The sequence below is a fragment of the Crocodylus siamensis genome, chromosome 1 (genome assembly GCF_052110815.1).
Source record: "Crocodylus siamensis isolate JL-2025a chromosome 1, ASM5211081v1, whole genome shotgun sequence".
Taxonomy (NCBI): Eukaryota; Metazoa; Chordata; order Crocodylia; family Crocodylidae; genus Crocodylus; species Crocodylus siamensis.
The window spans coordinates 192124550-192147433 of NC_143395.1; the positions used below are offsets into that span (position 1 = coordinate 192124550).

The 22884-nt window shown below is 42.9% G+C and overlaps 1 protein-coding gene across 5 annotated transcripts in view; it reads right to left on the reverse strand.

Annotated features, from left to right (window-relative positions):
* PLCB4 (phospholipase C beta 4) overlaps positions 1-22884 on the reverse strand; it is a 361436-nt gene that overhangs the window by 195116 nt on the left and 143436 nt on the right. For all 5 annotated transcript variants that reach the window (XM_090051542.1, XM_090051524.1, XM_090051533.1 and 2 more), the window contains one exon: positions 15543-15611. The gene's annotated coding sequence lies outside the window, so the exon portion shown is untranslated. The remainder of the gene's footprint in view (positions 1-15542; positions 15612-22884) is intronic.

Below are 22884 nucleotides of genomic sequence, written 5' to 3' on the forward strand. Positions count from 1 at the left end.
CAATGCTGTAATTCCACACGGAACTTGCTGCCTGGCAACTCCCATGCCTAGAAACGATCAAGAACTGTGTTTCACGTGGTCAAGTGCTGTCCCCTACAATGTCCTACTAAAATGCAACCAACACATTTTTGCCTTGGCTGCTCCAGAGGACTAAGAGATTCTAAAAATCAATACTGTCAATGGATCCTTTCTTTGCAAAAGAACATTTGCATACTTGATCTTGCATATCAGTGACATCAGTATTCCCATACTGATGTAAGGGCAATGGACACAATAATTCTTCTGAGCAAAAACTGCTCATACAATCAGCAGTTTGCAGGTTTCAGCTTCTTTAGCATTTGGATTAAAACGTTGTAACAAGGGTGCCCAATTGGCAGTCCATAGGCTGCCTGTAGCCCACAAGGGGTTAAACTGTGGCCCCTGGGCTCCCACCCAGCCATGAGCAGCCAGAATTTCCCTCTTCCAGCTTCCACTTCCTGTCGTCATTCCAGGGGATGTGGTATTGTGCAAGGAGCCAAAAGTGAGCCTGGAATGTGCATTGCAGTTGAGGGTAGGTGGGGCTGCCCTGAGGACATGGTACTGTAGTGCGGGGGGCAGCCACATGGTGTACCACCTGAGTGGCCCATGGCTCTCCCTGGTATGGTCCACGAGCACACACACTCCCCCTCCATGGTGTGGCCTATGGAGCATTTGGGCCCTGCCTGCTTAGAAGTTTGACAGCCCTGAATTATACCATGCTATTATTTCTGCCCTATCCAAGCTCAATACAAATCAGCTGCAAAACTACACTTCCACGGTTGGTGGTTAAGGAGAGGACGTAAAAGACATGGGTTCAATACTTACCTATGCAGACATCATCTATGTGATCAAATCACTTAATCTCTCTGTCTCACATACCTATTTGGAATATAGAAAATGACACACTCTGGCTGTGAGCTTTACTGCAGAGTAGACTAATTAACTGTGGAGTAATGTATCACTATCTACACATACAATGGTATTAGGCTGCAGTTAGCTAATATACACTGCCATAAAATAGTACTGTCAGGGACAGATGCTAACCACGAGCCTAAATTGTGCCCGGTCAGCCCAACCAGCCGGGGGCCAGACTCCTGCTTTCCACCTAGCCACAAGGCTCTCTACTTTCAGCACCATTGTGCTCCAGCCAGCCCCTTTGCCACTCTCACCTGGAACTCACAGCAGACAGGCTCTGGCATAAACTGCTCTGCACTGACTCAAACTGCTGCTGTCCTGGGCAGATGTGTAGATACTGAACCTGGGAGTAGTTTACGCCAGCTCAAACTGCTTTAGAATTTATTTCTCCAAATTAACTGTATGTGTAGATGCACCCTCTTTCAATCAAACTTCATTTGTCTCTTTGTCTAAACAACTTGGCATTTGCTACATGCATACAAAATCCCATGTATAACGTGCCCCAATTTCAGTTTGGGCTTCTAGGCACCAGTGAAATCTAAATACTAATTTTTAAATTTAGAAAATAGAGCCTGTCAAGAAGAGGGCATAAGATGGCAAAGAATACCCATGCTCCACATTTAAAAAGTTCATTTTACTAAATTTTTTTACACCAAGAGAGCCCAAACAAACCCTATTACTTTTATTTAAAATTTCTTTTGCTTTGGAAGAGTACTTAAAGCAGAACACAACAACCCTGCAGTTATGACAGCATCTGATCAAGTGAACTTGAGTTCATGGAAGATTGTATTCTCTCTCTCTCTCTCTATATATATATATAAACATGCGTATCAACCATGCCTTCTGACTGGCTTCAGACTAACACTGCTAACTACCTCTCTCTGGTTATAAAAAGAGCCAAGGTGGAGGGCAACAATCGGAAACTTGTAACTGACCAACAGTACAGAAAGGAGCACAAATCTCCAATCCCTCTGACCTTCAAAAGGAGTTGAGCACCAAATTCCCATAGCCTTTTATGAATATCCCAGCCAAGAAAACCAAACAAAATACTTGTTATTGAAAACTAATACCAATTTAACAGATTCAGTTTCTTTATTTGTAATCTCTCTATAACAGACTGGTAAATTTTTTTTAGAACTTATTATAGAACTATTGAAACCTCTGTTGTCTCATAAATACTCATAGGTCAGATTTCAAAAGCTCTGTAATTATTCTGTATTAAGCAGTTTTCTGATTTTACCTATTTACGTGATTTTTTTTTCAGTTTTCCGATTGTACCTGTTTCTCTTCCCTTTGCTTTTGCAACTACATGGCAATGCGTAAGTGATACAGGAGTGAGTAGGGTTGTAAGGCACTTTTTAATCCTGATGTGCATGACATTGTAAATACACCCACAGGAAAACCTAGGCATCATCCCTAACACAAGGCAGTTCAGTGCAGACAGTAAAAGGCAGAGGGTTCAATAAGGTAATATGAGACCACACAAAATGTGTAATTAAAGAGAATGATGATCAAAACAGGAGTAGATGATAACAGAGTCTAGAATCACAGAATCCTGTGCCTGAGATGAAAGCTAACAATATTTAGGTGAAGTCCAGAAAAACAATCACTCTGCCCAAGCACTACTGCAGCACATGCTAAGCACAGATGAACAAGTTAAAAATATTTTTGTTAATGATTATTCTCACTACAAAGGAAAAGTGGGCCAGCCCCTTGCGTGTTTGACTTGCAAAGGTTCTACTTCCACTATAATACAACCTAGGCTTGCTTTTGAAACACTCAGATGTTGCTCTTCTCTGACATCACTGATCTCCATGGAAACCTTCTTAGAATTACTGGTGGCCTGAAATAAGTAATGTCATCACATATCAACTCAAAAGAAGTCCAGGGACATAAGTACCTTATGTCCTTTGGCTGGATATTGTTGCCAGTATCACAGAAGACTTAGGCTGGGTAAACATATTCAAACAATCTGGGAGAACTCTCCCATGTTTATTCTCCTGGTAGAAAACCTTACCCAGAGCCATGTGTACAGACATTTGAATGCTGAGGCCCTGAAGAATGGCAAACTTGCAATGCGGATACCATGAAGCTGGAGGGGGGGAAAGTGTGTGTGTGTGTGTGTGTGTGTGTGTGTGAGAGAGTGTGAGAGAGAGAGGAGGTGGAGGGTGATCTATACACTCCCTTCATCTACCTGAGCAACAGATGGCAGCAGTGCATAGAGCAACCCCGATTGGCTGACCCAGACTGTCTGTGGTCAGACTGTTTTTCCCTGCAGTGCAACATGGAGATAGTGAAAGGGCATGTTTTGCTTCCTGCTGGAGCAACACACCATCTCCTGAGAAGAAGATGGAGGGGATGTTAGAGGACTATATTCTCTTTTGAGAGAAGCCACAGCATGTACAGACATTCTCTCGCAGAAGAAACTCTCTGGGGAGTGATTTAACCCTAGTTAGTCCCAGGTTATTTTGCTCCTGGAGCAGGCGTTTTTAATCTGGAAGGAAAAGCCTGAACTTTTCCTTCCAGATTAAAAGTACACTCATGGTTTTACCTGGGATACCAGTGTCATGTCTTTATGAGGCCTTAGATCGGTGCTACCTTTATAAAATGGAGCCTGTATTTCTAATACTAAAAGTATAATATAATGAACACAGCCTGGGCCAACAAGAACTAAGATTACAGAGATTCAAACCTTCCTAGATAAAGAAAGTAGCTTGGAAAAACAAAAAGAGCCTAAGAGTGCATCAGTATCACAGGCTGGAAGAAAGAGTGTTTCCATTGGCGTAGTCTGCTATCAATTTATGAAGCCTGATACCATTATAGGCAGCCAACAAGGGATCACAAAGAGGCTTTTCTATTAAAATATTTATCAATGTTTATTCTCAGGGGTCATCAGAGAACAGCCAGGTTAAATGGAACACGACCAGATGGATTATGGGTTTCCCCTCACCTTCTTTCCTCCCAAGGTAGTCACCATGACCAAGCTCCCTAGTCCGGAGGCAAAGTGAGTACTCTGACAGAGGTGTTTTACCTACCAAAATTAATCCATCTACAACTACATTTCCAGCTGAGTTAAGCTGACAGGTTAATCAAAAAGAGGTGTACGAAATGTCAGGGCCTCTGCCATTTTAGCAAACAGCCAAATGCAAAAATCATTCATGTAATATCATATGTATAAATAATACACAGTACATTACAGAATATACAGACTAAAAATATGATACATACATTAATAAAAAACATAATTATAAATAGCAATCAAGGCAAGTTCAGAAAATGAGCACTATACTTAAAAATGAGACCTATTCTGCGGCACTATTACAGCTGTAGATTTTATGCAATATGAAATAAACTTTCTTTCTTGAACTCTATTTATTTGAAGTTATGAATTTCCAGGGATAATTATCTAAATTGCCATATAAGTCTTTAATGAGGTGTGAAAGAAAGAAAATTTCAAATAGAAGAACAAGCATGGATTTTTCTAAATAATTTATTAAAAAACATAGTATTTTCCCCAGCTGCACTGATTCATTTGTTTTTAGCAGCACCAGTGTGTCTTCAGAGTGAAATTCAGGACTCAGTGCTACAAGGTCCATTAATTTTCAATCAGAGCTGCAGGGCTTTAACACTTCTCACTTCTTACTGATGTTGCCCCTCCTGTTACTTGCACAGTTGTCTTGAAGCCAATATACTTTTCATGTGTATTTGTACACCACGCAGCACCATAAGGTCCTGGTTCATGACTAGGACTCCTATGCACTCTTGCAGTATAGTAAATAAAGTAACAATACATATGGCTATGAATCTGTATATCAAAGACACTACGCATATATAACAACCTTAGTTGCCAGGCATAGTCTTTGGTCTTATAGCTGTGATGGTCCAGGGAATGCGCAAAAAGAAAAGCTTTTCTGGTAATATATTTTATTAGACCACCTATATATTTGGGAGAGATGTTAAACAAGATTTCAGGCACAAAATGCTGTTCTCAGGTCTGAGAAAGTAGCCAATACTGCCAGAACTAAACACCACATAAAACAATGATTACTGTTCTCAATTCTATTAAGTAAATGAATGGACATTCAAAAAAATAGTTACATTTCTGCACAAAAAGGTCCCCCACAAAATGCTGCACTCTTTATGAGCCACCTTGAAGAAAAGTTTCTAGAAATGCACTACCAAACTTGTGACACAAGACACTTTCATCTGAATACCTGCACACTCTCCTTGTTTTCTAACACAATTTCAACAATTATCACCCTTTCAACAAAGTGTCTCTGAAATACTCCTAACATTAACATCATTTTTATATAAACCACAGTCCATATCCAGAATAGTACCTTACAAACAATGGTAGACAGAAGACCCACCACACTTAACGCCACAAAACTAGCTGTCATCTCAAACCTAATAAAAATATTGTAATCTGTAGTCACACCTTCAGATACTACCATATCAGCTCTGAGAAGAATACTCAGGATACTCAACTCACCAACCTAAAACCTGCCTTTACCCAGCATGGACTCTCCAGCACAGAAATAAACTGTATCTTTGAATGAGCCATCCAAATAGCCCATGCAAAACCTACTAGAATGCAAAAAAGAAAATCCCCATTAACCTTACACCTCTGTCATCTACCATGCCACACTGCTAAAAGATCCTCACAGTTATAATCACACCTTGAGGAACATATTACCAGCCCACACACTTTCAAATAGTCTCCTAACCCCTGCCCAATTCTTCATCAGATGAAAACTCTGCAGTGATCAATCAAGAAGAATGAGACCCTGCCTATAGAACAAATGCAAAACATACCAACACATTTCAACCATCACCACAATCAATACATCCCACCACAAAACCATCAGAAGCCATGGATCTTACACAAGTCCATCACAGAGCATAATATATCTTCTCCAATGCATCAAATATCCTAATGGAAACTATGTGGATGAAAGTAAACAATCACAACATTCTTGAATGAATGCTCACAATAACCGAAATAGGACAGAAAGACTAGATCATCAGTGGAAGAATTATTTTTACAGAACAACTACCTTTGATTTTTTAATCCATGTACTTAAGGGAAATCTACATGACACTCTCAGAATACAAGAGTTGGAACAAAAACATACAACCTTACTGGACACTAAAAACCATGGACTTAACATATATAATGGTTTCATAGTACATTACATTCAACCTGTTCCCACTTTTAGCCTCACATACTCCACTCTGCTTCCCTTTTGAATGGTCTTATTCTTTCACATAATTAGGTTAATCTATTTCAACTGCTCTTCACTTGGTCTGTAGCTGCTTCTGATAATTTCCCTTTGCTCCACAGACTTACTGCACTCTTCCCTTTTAAAGCAACTATCTTCATTTACATAACAGAATTAAACAAAAGTAATTACTTCATCCGATATTTAGTTCAGTCTATCTCTGTTTTTTTCCCAGATAAGAAGGACATTTTGAACCAAAAAGCTTACATCAAAACTCTCTCTTATTTTAATGATCTGATAAAAGATAATACCAAACAAAACTAACATGTTGGATAGTGGGGTTACTATTTGTTACACATTACATGCAGAACATGTTATATTTAGACTGCAGAAATCATTAATACAACTTAGTTTTCTGAGCAGTTGCACTTGAATGCTTACTATGATATAAATATAGATTGCAGTATCACACTAGAGTCTTGAACTGGCACTGGTGCGATCCCAGGGCTGAAACTACGAATCAGCTGGGAGTGACCCCATACTGCACGGAGGCTGGTTCAACTAGGACCCACACCAGCACCCAGCCCCTGCCCCACATGGGGCACCAAAACCCTGAATTGGCACAGGGGCTGGGACGGACTCCCATGCTGTGCTGATTTGCTTCTGTCCTCCTTATCACACAGGAGCTTTGAACCAGCAAGGCTCTGGTGTTGTGGGGAGGAAGGGAAAGGGATATTGCCTGACAAACAGCTTGAAAACAGCTGCTGTTGTGCTCCCCCACCCCACTGAAGCCTCGTCAGTCCAGCGATTCTGTGACGTACAAAAGCTAGAAGCCCAACAAACAGCTTTGTTGGGTTCCCCCCGCCCCAGACCACAGTATCAGAGTCCCCTGATCACATTACCTCCAAGGAGCAGTGTGAGGTTAGTTCAACATGTGTTAGGTAATACGGTCTACACATACTCCTCACCAGAAAAGACCACCTCTGGGTGGCCTTACAGGTTACTTTCAAACTATTCTAAAGGCATTTAAAACAGGAATGTCCATACGTTAAAGGGGGTTAAACTGTGCTAAGCAGACTCTAAGCATCTTAAAGTTATACCACTTTGGGCTAGGGTTATCTTTGACTGTTGTACCTGATTCAAGCTAGGGCACCTCCCAGCACCATGACCCCAGCCCACACGGCACTATGCTGGGCCTCCAGCCATGTGGGGTCCTTTGATTACCATGCAATGGGGTCCTGGAGTCTCGGACCCCAGGAGACCCAATCTGGGCCCCTAGGCAGGGCACACAGCCCTCCCCTTAGAGGGCTAAGCCTTTGCCCCACATCTGGGATGCACAACTCTAGCCAGGAGAATTTGGGATGGGGGGGCATGGCTTCCTTCCCCAGCAGCCTGTCTTCCTGGGAAGAGAGTGAGGGAAAAGGGTGAAGGGAGGAGAAAGCATGGAAAGCATGCTTCCTCAGCGTCCATGCTGTCTCTGCAGTGAACTCTGGTGGCTCAACACTGGGAACAGAGCATGGAGCCCAGGGAGGCCATGCTCTCACTGTGCTTAGTCACAATTGTGCAGGTCAGAGATGGCATCAAGCCTTAACCTGCAACTGCTCTGAAACTGTTCCAACTTTACACCGACTGACATTCCACAGATGGTTTAAAGGTAACCTTTTTCAGTACCCTAACTTTACCATGTTATGATAGCACATAGCACAGGTTTTGCTGTTTGAATGTTTGGACTCTAGCATTGTAAATGCAGTTTGCAAGTCCTAAGTGTAACATGTAACAATAACATAACATTCAGAACATATTGCAAACCCATCTTTTCTCTCTCACCTGGAAAGAGAAGGGTGCTATGAAGAGCTAGTCTTTTATATGGGAGCTAGTTGTTTGTATTTATGAAGTGGCTGAGCTCCCTGACTGTTCCATTTGTTCATGAATATTTTAAAGCAGGGGTCAGAAAGGTTTTTGGCCAGAGTACCAAGAACACCCCAAACTTGACCCACACCTCAACTTGGCATGCTGGGGCAGACAATGGGGGGAAAGGGTCTAATCCTAATTGCTGGTAGCAGGTGCATGAATGCTTCCAGGCACACAGCACAGGAGGGGCCATGGATGCACTGCCCTGGCCCCTTCCCCACTGTGCACCCCAAGGTCCACATGCAATTGCCACCAGCCATGGAACTGAGGCTTTGGACACCAGTGCACCGATTACAGCCTCCTGGCTCCCCACCACATCCGCTCTGGGCTCTGGGCAGCTGCTGCCTGCCACAGAGCCTGGGCTGCTCAGCCTGGGCTCCATGGACAGCAGCAGCTGCCCAGAGCCCAGGCTGGCTGTGACATGACAAGCAAAATGGCTTCAAGTGCCATGCTCTGGTATGTGTGCTGGGGGTTGCCATCTTGCTTTAAAGTGATTATCTGGAATGCCTAAGTTTATTTAAAAGTTAATTTGATTTCACTGCTAAGTAGTAAGAATCTAAATAAATGAATAGGAATAAATAAATGTGCTTTTAAATGTGCAGTTTGATTAGGCTGTACATAAACCACAATTGTGTTTCTTATGGAGTACAGAAAATTCCATCCTGGAGGGCTTTGCACGGTCAACAGCTAGGAGTGCATGATTATTGAACCCTACGTAGCTGCAGCTGCCAGTTAACATTAAGCACCAGCCAAAGTCTTTTATGCGTAGCATAAATTTCAGCCCTTTGAATACCTCCTTCTTTTCTTTCACAAGCAGAAAGCAGAAAGGCAACAGGTTGTAGGACTGGTGTGTCTGAGGCCAGGAGCTTGGCTTAGATTCTCAGCCAGCAGATGAGATGCATTTAGCTGCACGTTCTCCTTTCCTGATCATTCCCAATTAACAGGCAGAGGTAACTTGGCAGCTGTGTGTAACAGCGCTCATTATTGCAGGATTACAGGAACAGTACATGGACTTATATCTAAGGTCTGAATGCCACTGCCCCTGCTTCTACTGCCGCCCTTTGTGCAGAACCTGGTTGTTAACACCTCTGTCCCTAGCGGAGACACAACTATTGTGATAGTCCTTGCTAAACAACCCAAACTGAAACACTGATACTGTATCAAAACAAGTAGTTCATTCAGGGCTTGAGACTAATCGGTGTCTTGGTTAAAATTCAAGATTGTATTAGACATAACAAAACAGCTGAAACGAAACCTCCTAAACCAAGCCAGCAACAAAACCTTCATAGTTTCAGTTTCACAGTAGGTAGGGTTGGAAGGGACCTGAGCAGATCATCAAGTCCAAACCCCTGCCATGGGCAGAAAAGTATGCTGGGCTAGCCTCCTTCTGAAGACCCCTAGGATAGGAGTGAGCACCACTTCCCTTGGAAGTTGGTTCCGCTGTGAGTGCTTGTTTCATAGTTTCATAGTTTCTAGGGTCGGAAGGGACCGGAGCAGATCATCTAGTCCGACCCCCTGCCATGGCAGGAAAGAGTACTGGGGTCAAATGACCCCAGCAAAATGTTCATCTAACCTCCTCTTAAACACCCCCAGGGTAGGAGCCAGCACCACTTCTCTTGGAACCTGGTTCCAGACCCTAGCCGCCCTGATCGTGAAGTAGCGCCTCCTGATATCTAACCTAAACCTACCCTCTGCTAGCTTGTGACCGTTATTCCTGGTCACTCCTGGCGGTGCTCGGGGGAACAGCGACTCCCCTAATGCCTGCTGATCCCCCCTGAGTTTATAACAGGCCACAAGATCCCCCCTCAGCCTTCTCTTTTGGAAGCTGAACAGGTTCAGGTCCCGTAGCCTCTCCTCGTAGGCCCTGCCCTGTTGTCCCCTGATCATACGAGTGGCCCTCCTCTGGACCCTCTCCATGCTGTCCACATCCCTCTTGAAGTGCGGCGCCCAGAACTGGACGCAGTACTCCAGCTGCGGCCTGACCAGTGCCGCATAGAGGGGGAGGATCACCTCTTTGGACCTGCTCGAGATGCATCTGTGGATGCATGCCAAGGTATGGTTGGCCTTCCTTACTGCCTCTCCACACTGCCGGCCCATGTTCATCTTGGAGTCAATGATGACCCCCAGATCCCTTTCTGCCTCCGTGCTGACAAGAGGGGAGTTCCCTAACCTGTAGGTATGGTGCCGGTTGTTCCTCCCCAGGTGCAGCACCTTGCACTTGTCTGTGTTGAAACCCATCCTATTCTCGTCCGCCCACCCTTGTAACCTGTCTAGGTCTGATTGTAGCCTGTTGCATCCTTCCAATGTGCCCACGTCCCCCCACATCTTAGTGTCATCAGCAAATTTGAACAGGGTGCTTTTTACCCCTCATCCAAATCACCGATGAAGATGTTGAACAGTGCAGGCCCGAGGACCGAGCCCTGCGGAGCCCCACTGCCCACATCCCTCCAGGTTGAGAAGGACCCATCCACTACCACCCTCTGGGTGCGGCCTACCAGCCAGTTGGCGACCCATTTGACTGTGTGGGTGTCGACACCACAGTCCCCAAGTTTCTTAATGAGAATGGGGTGAGAGACAGTGTCAAAAACCTTCCGGAAGTCCAGGAAGATTATATCCACTGCTACCCCTGCATCTAATGATCTGGTGATCTGATCGTAAAAGGCCACCGGGGTGTGTGTGTGTGTGTGTGTGTGTGTGTGTGTGTGTGTGTGTGTGTGTGTGTGTGTGTGTGTGTGTGTGTGTGTGTGTGTGTGTGTGTGTGTGTGTGTGTGTGTGTGTACCAATAACTTCATGGGGCTGTGTAGTGTGTTGTCTGTTTAATAAAACTGTTATTTGGACCCCTGAGTTGGGTTTGGCTTTGCTATAGTTCCGGCCCTGCTCCAGTCTCTACTCCTCACCCCTCTAACTTCTGTCTCATTTCTCCCTCACCACCACCTCCAGCACCTGTCTTGAGCTCCTCTCTGCCTCCAAGCCCCCTGATTCTTTGGCACTGTCTTATCCCCACTGCCTTTTCCCCTGAGCTCCCAGGTTTCTCCCTCAGTTTCTTTCCTGGCTGTCTCCCCCCCCAGCCAATCCCTCACCTGTGTGCCAGTTTCCAGCCCCAGCTCCCAGGTTTCTGCCTCTCTCTCCTTCCTGGCTGTCTCCTCATTGCCACTGGGCTTTTCTCCTTGCACCAGTGAACCTGAGTAACCTTGGGGCCACTTGACCTTAAGTAACCCCAAGCCTCAAATCCTTTGGCAGCTTCTATCTAGTGCACTGGTTCTAATCCCAGTTCTGGCAACTTTCACTCCCTACACTTTAACTCTCTCTCACCTTAACCTTCCCCCAAGTATCCCAGGTACCCCAAGCACATGCATACATACTGTATGACTTCCTATTGCTTAGTAGGGTAGTGACAGTAGAATAAGAACTATTTTGGCTTTTGCACCTGCCTGGGGATGTGGTAATATTCTGTCACATGTTTGGGAGTGACATGGTTACAAATACACAGTGAAAAACTAGAAATGAAATATTAACAATATGGTAATCTTCATCCACCCCTTAGAATACAATGTCCCTGAATTGTTTTTTCACCATTGCCTGCAGCTCATAACATTTAGTTGTCCGGACCCTAGGTATCTGACAAAATATTCTCTGAGAGTCCATCTGGCTCTTTCTCCTCTCTCCAGATGGCCACTGATGTCTGCATGTGGTTTTCTGATCTACTAGGAGGATGTTGATCACCTCCTCAGTGACACTAGTGACCAGAGTGGTATGAAAATTAGCTTGCAGTTCAGTGCATGGTGATATTTGCAAGTGACTTCTACCATAATTATCTCTCTCTGCTCTCCTGCAAGAGGATCATGTAGTTGAGCAAATGAAGCTGTAATTGGGGCACTGAGAATATTATGCTATTATTATCTATTAGCTCTGGTATTGCAGTGATGGAGTTCAGCACAATAGGTGGCCCGTCTCAAAGCAAACCAAAGCTAGACTGTGGTACAACTGCCTGTTATATGGTCTCAGAAACCATTTTATTTTTATGTAGAGGTTGTGCTGGCCAGGCCAAACAAATGTAGCACTACTTGAGTGATGATATGGCCAAAGCAAGTGCATTCCTAGAATGCAAAGATGAAGACAGAGCTTGAAAATCTATCTGCCAATACCTGTTAGAGATGTTGAAAAGTACACCCTGACATTAGGATATCAATGGTGGGTCCATATGGAATTTTGACAATGTTAATTTGACAACAGTATCCCTAGTAAATAGCAAACACTGCTTCCAAAGTATTTTTATGGAACCAATAATTCTACTAAAGAGATCTCAACCATCGCACAATGTTGTGTATAATATGAAGAACCTCTCAACTAGTACCTCTAATGCAAAGACTAAACCTGCTTAGCAAGCTTTTATGCTTGCAAAGTGTTCTTGTCAAGGGATGTTTGAATAGGCTTTCTGGTTTAAAAAAATGGAGCATAAAAACTTTAAAGCCTAATATTTGCTCTTCAGTAAAGGTTAATATGAGATCTGCAGTCTATTAAGAATGGCCTTCATGGGACCCAGAACTGTTTCAAAGGTACAATTCTAGATTCGGACACTATACTTTGCATTTATAACTATTTATTTAGTTTTCTTTCCTTAGTAATAGTTTTTATTTTATAATAAACCAAACTTGAAGTTAATTGTTTTTAATATTCTGAATTTTAAATAACCAAAGATTACGTTTTATTTAAAAAATCAGAGGTTATATACATACTAAAAATAATTTACTTGGCTGGGCACCTAATACAATCATGCTCCAGAATAAAACATGATAGCTTTTTAGTTTTCTCCTCCAAGGTCCTCTAAAGTCCATATGGGGTGGGTTTTTGTTTATTTGGTATTTCAAAAGAGTCAATAATATTTTTCAGAGCATCTAAAAGGCTGAAGTTGAACGCTGATGTGACTTAAGTCATGTAGACAATTTTGACAATGTTACCCATGGTGCTTTAGACCATTTGTACCTTAGATTTGTTTTAAGCTCTGTGTTATCTATAAAGAGGATTGATTTCAGTGATGTGCTTGGAGAGCAGATTTTTCCGTTAGCATCCCAGCTCAGTATGTAATATGCAATATCCAATTCAATATATTTGCGATGGGCTGCCTGATAATGATATCTGCTGAAGTCTAAGAATGTGGTTCTTTAGATTGTTTGCTATACTATGGAAATTCGGATTAATTTGTTTTTCTTCATCCAATAAATCTGAAAACCGTAACTTTGGGAACATCAGGCACAGGCACTGGATATGTGACAGGAATTATGACTAAACATTCAACAGAGCAGGAGTGTCAAATGCCCTGTGTCTAGGCTAGAATTAGACCACAGGGCTCTTCAGTGGCAGCAACCATAGCAATGACAGCAACAGACAAGCAGCCACAGGCCAGGCAGATTGCTGTAGTACAGTCAGCACAAGTTGTGGTGGTTCGAGCAGCCACAAGGTGTGCGGAGCCATGTCAGCACAACCCTTATTTGTCCCCTGCCACTGAGAGCCGTGTTCCCCAGGGTCTTGGGGCCCCTGATTATGTGGCAGACCCTGCCCACCTCTAGTCACATTCCCAGATTCCATGACCCACTGGTAGCCCAGCAAGCCAGATGGAGCAGCATCATGGGCTGGATGTTTGATAGCCTTGAATTAGAAAATGTGGTCTTGTGGTCAGTGTAGTTAATTAGAAGAGAACAGTGGTCATTTGGCCTTGTGCATTCTACTCCTGGTACTGTCAGACTTCTATCTGCGTGATTTTGGTGAGTGTCGTTAGGTTGTAGGCAATCTAAGTGATGACTGTGTGTTCCTATACATTCATAAAGAACATTATATATTGTTGGTAATATTGACAGCCAATCAGTGACAACAGCAGAAACAGTACTAGTAATAGTACTACTACTAACAGTCAACAGCAACAACAAAGATGAATTAATATGATAGATACTATTTGTGGCCACCTTTTTCATGAGCTTTAGTCCATTAATACAGATTGTCTTAGTAATGCTGGTGACAGTAGGGACGTTTATTACTGAGCTCCTTTCTAATCTCTCCACTGAGATTTAGTGGAATAATCAGAGGAGAACCAGTCAAAATCATTTGTGGTTTAGGCTTTTACAGGGCACCCAGGGACTTAATCTGGGGGAAAGACTGAGGAATGGTTTGAGAATCACCTGGAAGACTGGCCAGTCATTTCCCCCCAATATGATCATAAGAATTTGTTTTAAAAAAACACATTGAATTTCTTCCCCCTCTGGCTGGGGATACTTTTTGAGGTAGTAAGTGAGATTTGCACTGTATCTTGAGATTCCTCACATGGATAACATGCACTATATGATAACTGAAAAGGGTGAGAAACTACTATTCTGGTTCTGTTGCAATAAGTTTAGAGAGACTAGGCAAGAGGAGCCCTTCCAGCAGTAAGCCACATTATTAGTATTATTCCTATAGTTTTTTCACCCCAGCAACTCAAGGAACTAACAGGGTCAAATTCACATTGCAAGGTCAGTAGATTAAAATGTAGAGGTCTCTGAATTGGTTTTAGTCAGGACTGAATGGATGACCCGATCCATACTCAGTGACCTCAGCTTTCTCCTGAAGGAAATGAGGTATGATGAACACAGAGAGGTCATGCAGGTGCCATAGAGATGTTGCCCCTCTATTTATAAAGGTAGATTGCAAACTTTTGGCAGTGTTGTTAAAATAGTAGATGGGTCTCCAGGTGATATTTTTGCATAGAAATCTGTTTTTCCATTTTCTGTGCTTGTGGTTCCAAAGCCTTCTGGACTAACAGACCACAGCCAATCCTCAAAATTTCTCATGGACCAACATGTGCCCTTGTCAAACTTAAATTAAAGAAAAGAAGGGAAAGGGCAGGGGAAATGAGGGAAAGGATATGATTAGGGTCAAGGGTAGTCTGACACAATCCACAGACTACCAACCACACACAGCCTTGCAGAGAACAAACAGTCCAGAAACCATAGTCTGGGAACCAGTATTCCACAATGATTAAACCTCTCGCTCCATCAATGTCATCTATGCTTTCATGACCGCTAAATATTTCTCAGAAATACTCAGACTTCAGTTACTACAGAACACAGATGACTGACTGCTTAATGACATAAATAACATGCAACACATGACAGCTGTTCCCAAGGACTACACTGGCTTCCTATCATTCCCCAGTGTCATTCATGCTGTTGACAATGGCTTACAATGCCCTGTTTAGTTTAGATCCTGACTACCTGGGAAACTTTATCTACCCCTATTCTTGCTCAGTGTAGCTGTACAGGGTACAAGACAATTTGCATGGAGTTAGGAATATGTCCTCTTATATAAGAATGGATTAATTCAAAACAGCAATGCATCCTAAACATACATTTTACATTAACCAAATGAAGTAGAAAACCAGTAATGCTGTCTTTGCAGCTTCTAATAAATTAGTTGTAATATCTAATCTACAAGCAAGTAACTTACCAAAATAGTTCTCAATTGGCTGGATAAACAGTGATCTGATAAGACAGATGTGCTGGGAAACTCTTCCTTCTGTAAAATAATGAAACAAAAGAAAGATCAATATAAATCCTGGTTTCATGTCCTGAAAACCACACAAGGTAAAACATCCCTTTGAAAGTCCAGAAATCTGTGGTATCAAAAGAAACCTATAAGAACTAGATTCAGTTACACCTTTGCTAAATCTTCCATAGTAAAACACTACGTATATGCTTCTTTGGCTACAAACAGATGTTTTCCTTAGAACAGGATCAGCTGTGCTGGGACACATCCACATCCTGGCACAACTGATCTACTTCACTGAGTGATACATATGTCACCAATTGTCCCACAGGGTTGGGCCCAGCCACTAGGGGCTTTAGGGGCCTTATCCTGGAGGACAGTTGGTAATGGGGGTAACCCTGTGTTCTCTGCTTGCAGATATATACTCCAGATAGGATTCCCCCGGAGATTCCCCCAGCATGTGTATCATATTGCTGCACCTGACTTGGGGTGCACCACTGCAAACAGGAGAGCCCTGGGTCCCACATTTGCTGAGGTGCACCTTGAACTGGTGCAGAGAAGCATGATATCCTTGCCAGGGCATGCATCTGCAAATGAGGGAACCCAGGCAGGCATTCCTAGGACTTTACAGAATGGGACTTCCCAGGTCACACAAGATCAGGCTACTGAGGCACCAAAAGCACTTGCCAGGGAGGCTGCAGAGTGCTCTGGGCTGCCCAGGTTATCCAACCGTAAAGCATGCAGGCATCAGCCACAAAAAAGCAGCACAAACTCACACCAGCTATTTGTGTGGCCATAATTCAGGGCATTAGTGGCGTAGCAAGGGGCATGGACGTCTGTTTGCTTGGCCTTTGTGCCTTTTTATGGTGGCACAAAGGTAAAGTCTGTTTCCAGCCTTTGCAGAAAAAAAGAAAAGTCATGGCAAACACAGGTTGGAAACTATGGATCATGAATACCATTCCCCATTGCTGTGTGCCAGGATAAATGTTAACATTCCTAAAGCATCCGAGATAATTAATAATGATCACAAAGCAGCAGCTGAACAATACTGCTGTATTTGTAAGCTTTCCAGAATAAATGTGAACTGACTTTAATTGCTTTTATTTCACTTTTCCTTTAGAGAAGACCATACATTTTAGCAGAGAAACTGCAATTCAGAATAGAGAACAGAAAGCTACAGTGACATAGAACCTGTTCATAATACAGCAGACAAGGGGGTTATAGAAAATGAGAGAAAGTGTGACAGTCTGTACAAAAGAAAGCGCCAAGGTGTTCATTTGGAAATTTAACTAGCAAGCAATGAAGGTTGGCACTCTGAGCTAATCAAAGTCAGGAGTCAATTTCTTCGTAAAGACCAAGAGGTACTAAGCAGAGTGATGATAGGCTGAAAAAGGCTGTGAAAATGCAGACATTTAGTAGCTTACATTCAATGTAGTACAGAAAGTGAAGCCAGTGGAGGGATTTGTGAGAAGAAGTAATATGGTCAAAGCAATCGACTGGAAGAATGATCTCGGCAACAGCCTCCTGGACAGCTGTACGCAGGCAAGACTGCATTGGTCAAAGTTAGAGAAAAAAGTGTTTCAGTCACTGAGATGCAAAGTCACAGGAACCTGGATGAGAGTTCAAGGCATCGTGATGGTTAGGAAAAGATCTTATGTAAGAGATACTGTACAGGAAGATTTAGACATAGCCTGGATGTAAAGATCCAGAAAGGGAAAGAGATCTGAGTCAAAGACACCAGTCAGTGCCTGGATGGTGGTAAAGTTGTCCACAGTGATTGAGAATAGAGATGGGGTGCATAAGAGGAAAGATTATGAGCTCTGTTTCAGCTATGTACATGTACATGCATACGTGCGTCAGAGAGAGAGAGACAGAATGAACTGCACCAAATATACTAAAGCTAGTTAAGGCTAGGTGTGGCTCAGTAAATGTATCGTTCCAATCTGTCTGATTGGTCAAAAACAGTGATTCTGAAAATCAAAACATAACACCCACCTACAGTAGTGTAATGTTAAGCAGTAGACACAAGCCTACAAGAGAACACAGTTATTTCAATGCTAGTACAACAACTGGCATACTCTGTCATACAGCCTGTTATTTCTTCTGCTTATTTTTCTCAAGCCAACAAACATCACCTGTGTCTGATCAGCTGAGTGCCAGCTCTACAACATACTGGAAAAGTTGCTTGATGGCCATCTGTGTCTGATTCAACAACAATGTAGAGGTATTAACTACATACTAAATACTCCAGAACCCACTAGAGGTGCACTGATTCACAGGTCTTATATTAGATTGGCACCAATATAAAGAAAATTGATTGTATCGGAAATCAGCTTAATATGGGTGATAATTTGGCTGATAAACGCTCATGCATACATGCAGCCGCAGCACAGCACGCAGGCAAAGAGGAGCACAGCCCGGTAGCTTGGAGAACAGCATGCAGTTGGTAAGTCTGTTGTGGTGGAAAGGGGGGGGGAGGGGAGTGGAGGGCAGATCGGTGTCCCCACAGTGAGGGAGGGAGTGCAGCAGGGGCTGGGGCAGACGCGGGGGGGTGGGGGCTGCACTGGGCTCTTCCCGGCGCATGGGGGCTACACTTAAGCTGCAGGGCCGCACTCAGGACTGCGCTCCTGGTGTGTGGGGGCTGCCCTTAGGGCAGGTAGCAGCAGTGCTGGGAGGAAATGTATGGGGGGGCTACAGTGAAATCTGGGGTGGCTGCAGCCCCACCCCATAACCTCCCTCCCAGCACTGCCAGCACCGGCCACGAGCACAGCCCTGGCCCAGCCACCCCTCCCCCCCACATGCTGGAAGGAGCTCAGCACAGCCCCAACCCAACCAGCAGTGCCAGCCTGCCATGTCCCCCTGCCCATGCCCTCCCAGGTTGCATGCAGCGGCAGGAGCTTCCCCCCTCACAACACCCCCTGGACAAGCTGCAGCTCTGTCCCAGACCCTGCCCCAAATGGGCAGCACCTGCCCCAGCCCCACTCCTTCCCTCACCACAGGGGCCTTAATCTGCCCCCCCACATCCCTTCCCTCCCCCCTCCCTGTCCACCACAACAGACTTACCAGCTGCAATCTGGAAATCGGATTGGTATCAGCTGATATGTCTCCTTAAAAACTGGCTATCAGTATCAGCCCACAAAATCTCTATTGGTGCATCCCTAGAAACCACATTGCCTCAACATCTCCCATAAAGGCTGTATATAGGATCTGAGTAGGAGTTGCACACTAGAACCATGCAAGAACTCTTTGGCATATTCAGAGTTGTTCACACTACATTACTATTCTAGGGCCTCCCAATAAAAAAGGAACCGTTTAGGAGCAACTCTGTTTACCTTTGCTACAAACTTCAGTCAAGGGTGACAAAGTCTGCTGACAGATCTGCATCAACGAAGGACCTGAACCGATTATCATAAGGGAAACACTGATTGCTGAAACGATTATCATAAGGGAAACACCCAGGAACAACATAACATCTGGTAATTCCAGATGGTCATAACTGCTCCATTAAAACATTCCTGAAATTTTCCCCGATATCAAACAAAGCATTCCCCTGTGCATACAGGGACCCAGACTGGGCGATATCTACAAGAAGAAAACAGGGAAATTAAATCAATCAGTGACCTAACAACTACTTTATAATAGTTTCTGGTTCTACTGAGTACTCACTTCTCCCTATCACCTGCCAAAACTTGAAGACCTGATGCTCCTCTTTCCCTCTCCCCCACCAATTTCTGGAGGCACCATGGGCACATGAGGAGCTTTAAAGAACATGCCTACAGCTGAGTTGCAGCCAAGCTTTTTAAAACTCCCTGGGTACTTCCAGAGAACTTTAAATATCGACTGAGGCATCTTCCATGAGCTTCCCACATTGAAGCCAGGTCCAGTCCCTGGTGTGGTCTCAGGGGCTAACAGCCGACAATCAGCTAATTGTGAGTCCCAGACAGACTCACAGGCACTCCTCACCTTTCAATCTGCCAGTGTAGGGGGAGCCTGGGCAAACAGTAATGGCACAATGAGGTCTGATCACCAGTCCCAAGAATCATGCCTATTTCCATGCATGTGTGGCATGGCAGGCAGCACAACTGGTGGGATTGGGGATCAGATTGCATTGTGCCATTAAATGAACATGTGCCTGGGGCTATATATGGACACCAAAGGAAACTGTTGCTAGCCCTGTTTGCTCTAAAGCATAAAAGGAAAATCTTTGATAATCTCTTCCTCAACCCCAAGAACAAAAAAAACCCCAACAACAAAAAACACAACAAACAAAAAAGACCAAAACAAAACACCACACACTGATTTCTCAATGGAAAAAAACCCGGCAGGAACTTTTCCCACAAGCCTCCTAGGAAAGTGAAAGACATAAATGATTATTTTTAACATAAAGCCATACTAGACAGACAGGTAGCTAGACAGAAAGTTAGGTATATGTGTATTTATATCTCTATCTATGTAGTATGTCTTTATGTTAATAAATGATACTCATGTACTTGTGCATGTATTTTCAGCAATACATATATATAATTTACTACCACAAAGGGTTGCAGATCTAACCAAACTATATGGTGCTAATTAGTCTGATGCACAGTTAAACAAGAAAGCTATTTTGGCAAGTAGGAACTGTGGTTCATGATGTGTTCATGCTTATGGGTAAATACATTGTCAACTACATAATCATGAATTCAATGAGTGTTATTAACTTGATCAATGGAGACAGACAGGTAGCATCAAATACATTCTGTTTTATAAATATATAAGCAGGTCTGTAGTCTCAGAGTTGGCTTTGGCCTACTACATCAAAATTTATTTTTCTTACTTTTGATAAACTGAATTTTTAAATCTTTAGTAATTTATAAACCAATATGCTGAATTCTGTTGAGACTGCTGCACATGCCAGGAGTTTCATCAAATAATTTATGGAATCATTAGAGATCATGGAACTATTCTTGGACCTCACAAAGTACTACCACATGTACTAAATTACCTACTAGTTCCCAATCATTTATAGCTATTTGTAAATTAAAGTATAATACATTTAAGTATTAATTATCTTAAAAGTTCTTTTTGTGTTTAACATTTTGAAAGTTGTCAGAATAAGAAACACAGAAAAAAAGAATTTACTTGGGTATTATCAGGGGAGAAAAACTGCCCCAGTCAGATATAATTTATAACTAACATGACATCTGTTGCATGGCATGGTTCTTTCAGCTGAAAATTGCTGCACAAAGATTGCAAACGAACATATGGAACTAGGCAGGGACTGGGCAGGGACTGGGCAGAATGGAATTTGCTCACACTTCATCCTGATAACAGGTCACTTTTCACAGGCACTAATCAAGCCCACAGTCTAAAACAACAGCTAATCCCTCTTCACCCTCTGCTTTATGCTGGATCACTAGGATTCCACATGCATATTCCTTTCCAGTCATCCCAATTGCTGTTTTATCCCAAATTGGTGTGATGCAGTATACATGATGAAGACAGCTGCAACTGACTGGTGACTTCTCCCTCTCTCTTCCTAGAGTAGTTCCACACTTCCTCCACCCACTCCTGAGGCATAAAGCAACAAATGCCACAATACATATCAAGTATCACATTTACAAATAGCTTTCCTAAAATATGTCCAGGAAGAACAGTCAGAAAAATTAGGCGGAAATATCACACATTTCCTCCACATTTCTAAATATTTGAGCTTTAAATTATTTTATAAGAAATAAACAGAGAAATATTATGACATAATGTTTAGGTTTGCCAATAACCAAAACCAAACACACAGAAATCCCCCTGGTCTCCATTATAACTCGTAAGCTGTTATTAATGAAAATATACTGTTACTAAGCAAACTATTGGAGGAATTTTGAACTGGAGCTGCTGCATCAATATTCTAGGCACAGAAGGAAAGCAATTTCTATAATTCCATGAACCTACAACACTGAATGTAAGGACTACTGGGAAGCTAATATGAAACACAATACAAATAGTACTTCTGTTGGGGCTGATTTTTTTTTCTCTTCAACAGTCTCACTAGTCCTGAGAGTTTTTACATTGGCCAAAGCAAGGCAGCAATCCAGCCAGAACAAGCAACATGATATACCAGACTTTGGCTTGCTGCCTCCCTCCACCTGACACACTTCATTTGTAATGGGATACTAGCAGCTGGCATTTCATAAAATTATGGAGTTAGGGATTAATGCTGGAGGTTTAAAATGCTAGGATCCCAAGCAGCAAAAACATTCATTTCTATACATGGGCAAAATGACAGGTGCAGAATACATGTCCAAATGAAGATTAAATGCAAAAAGGGTATTCCAAATGATAAGATTTTAAGGTCTAGCTCATAGCAATATGTCAAAGCTGAAGATAAATATAAACAAATGGAATGTGAAATTCTGGCTCCAATGAAGCCACTGAGATCAGGATTTATACTACATTATGCAAAATCAGAAACAATGAAAAAAATGCAATTTTCACACAGCTATTTCATGTATGGATCGGCTTCACTTGTCCCAGAGGGTTAGTTCATTGGGTCAAGGACTCCATCTCATTTTGTATATGGGTAGAGCCTGGGTTCAGGTTTTTGTCCTCTATTGCCAGGGCTCAAGTTTTCATATAGGGTTTCTCTTCCTGCGTTCAAAGTGTATTTTCTCAATCTAGAGTGAGCTCAATGCTACATTGAGCTTTCAAGGTGCTTCTCTGTTGAGATGAGGAGTTCCATTGTCTTTTTAATACTTTCTGCAGTGTTTATTTATTTATGTTTACCTTTGATCATTTATTTGGAGCTCATTTAAAAGCAAAATGAACTACAAGACCATGTTTACCTTAATCCTTGCCTCCCTGCCTCCCTTCCACACCCCCACCCACACATAGACTTTCTATCCCCAGCACCAGCATTGCTCATGTTATAGCCTGACAGGTGCCCACAGCTGATGTTAAGACCTTTCTGAAAGTCTGTATGAGACAGGACGATGTCAAAGGATGAAAGGAGAAAAAAAAAAAAGGATTCATCTTCTGTAGTTGTCTTGGCATTGACTAGCCCCTTTAGCTTGGTTTAAAATGAGTTTCTGGGACTCAACGTTTATTATGGCTGATGAAGGTCTGGCAAGAATTCAGAAAAAAGAAAAAGGAGAAATATGAATTGAAGACGTGGGTTTCTGGTCTTGAAGGGGCACAAGAGATCAAGTGACAAATCTCAGGACTGTGATGAGCTAGATGATGGCTTCTCAGAAACAGCTTAGTTATCACATGGCTAGTTATCCTGTATCTAGTGTTCTGTGTTTTCAGTTTTTACCAATTTCTTTTTGCC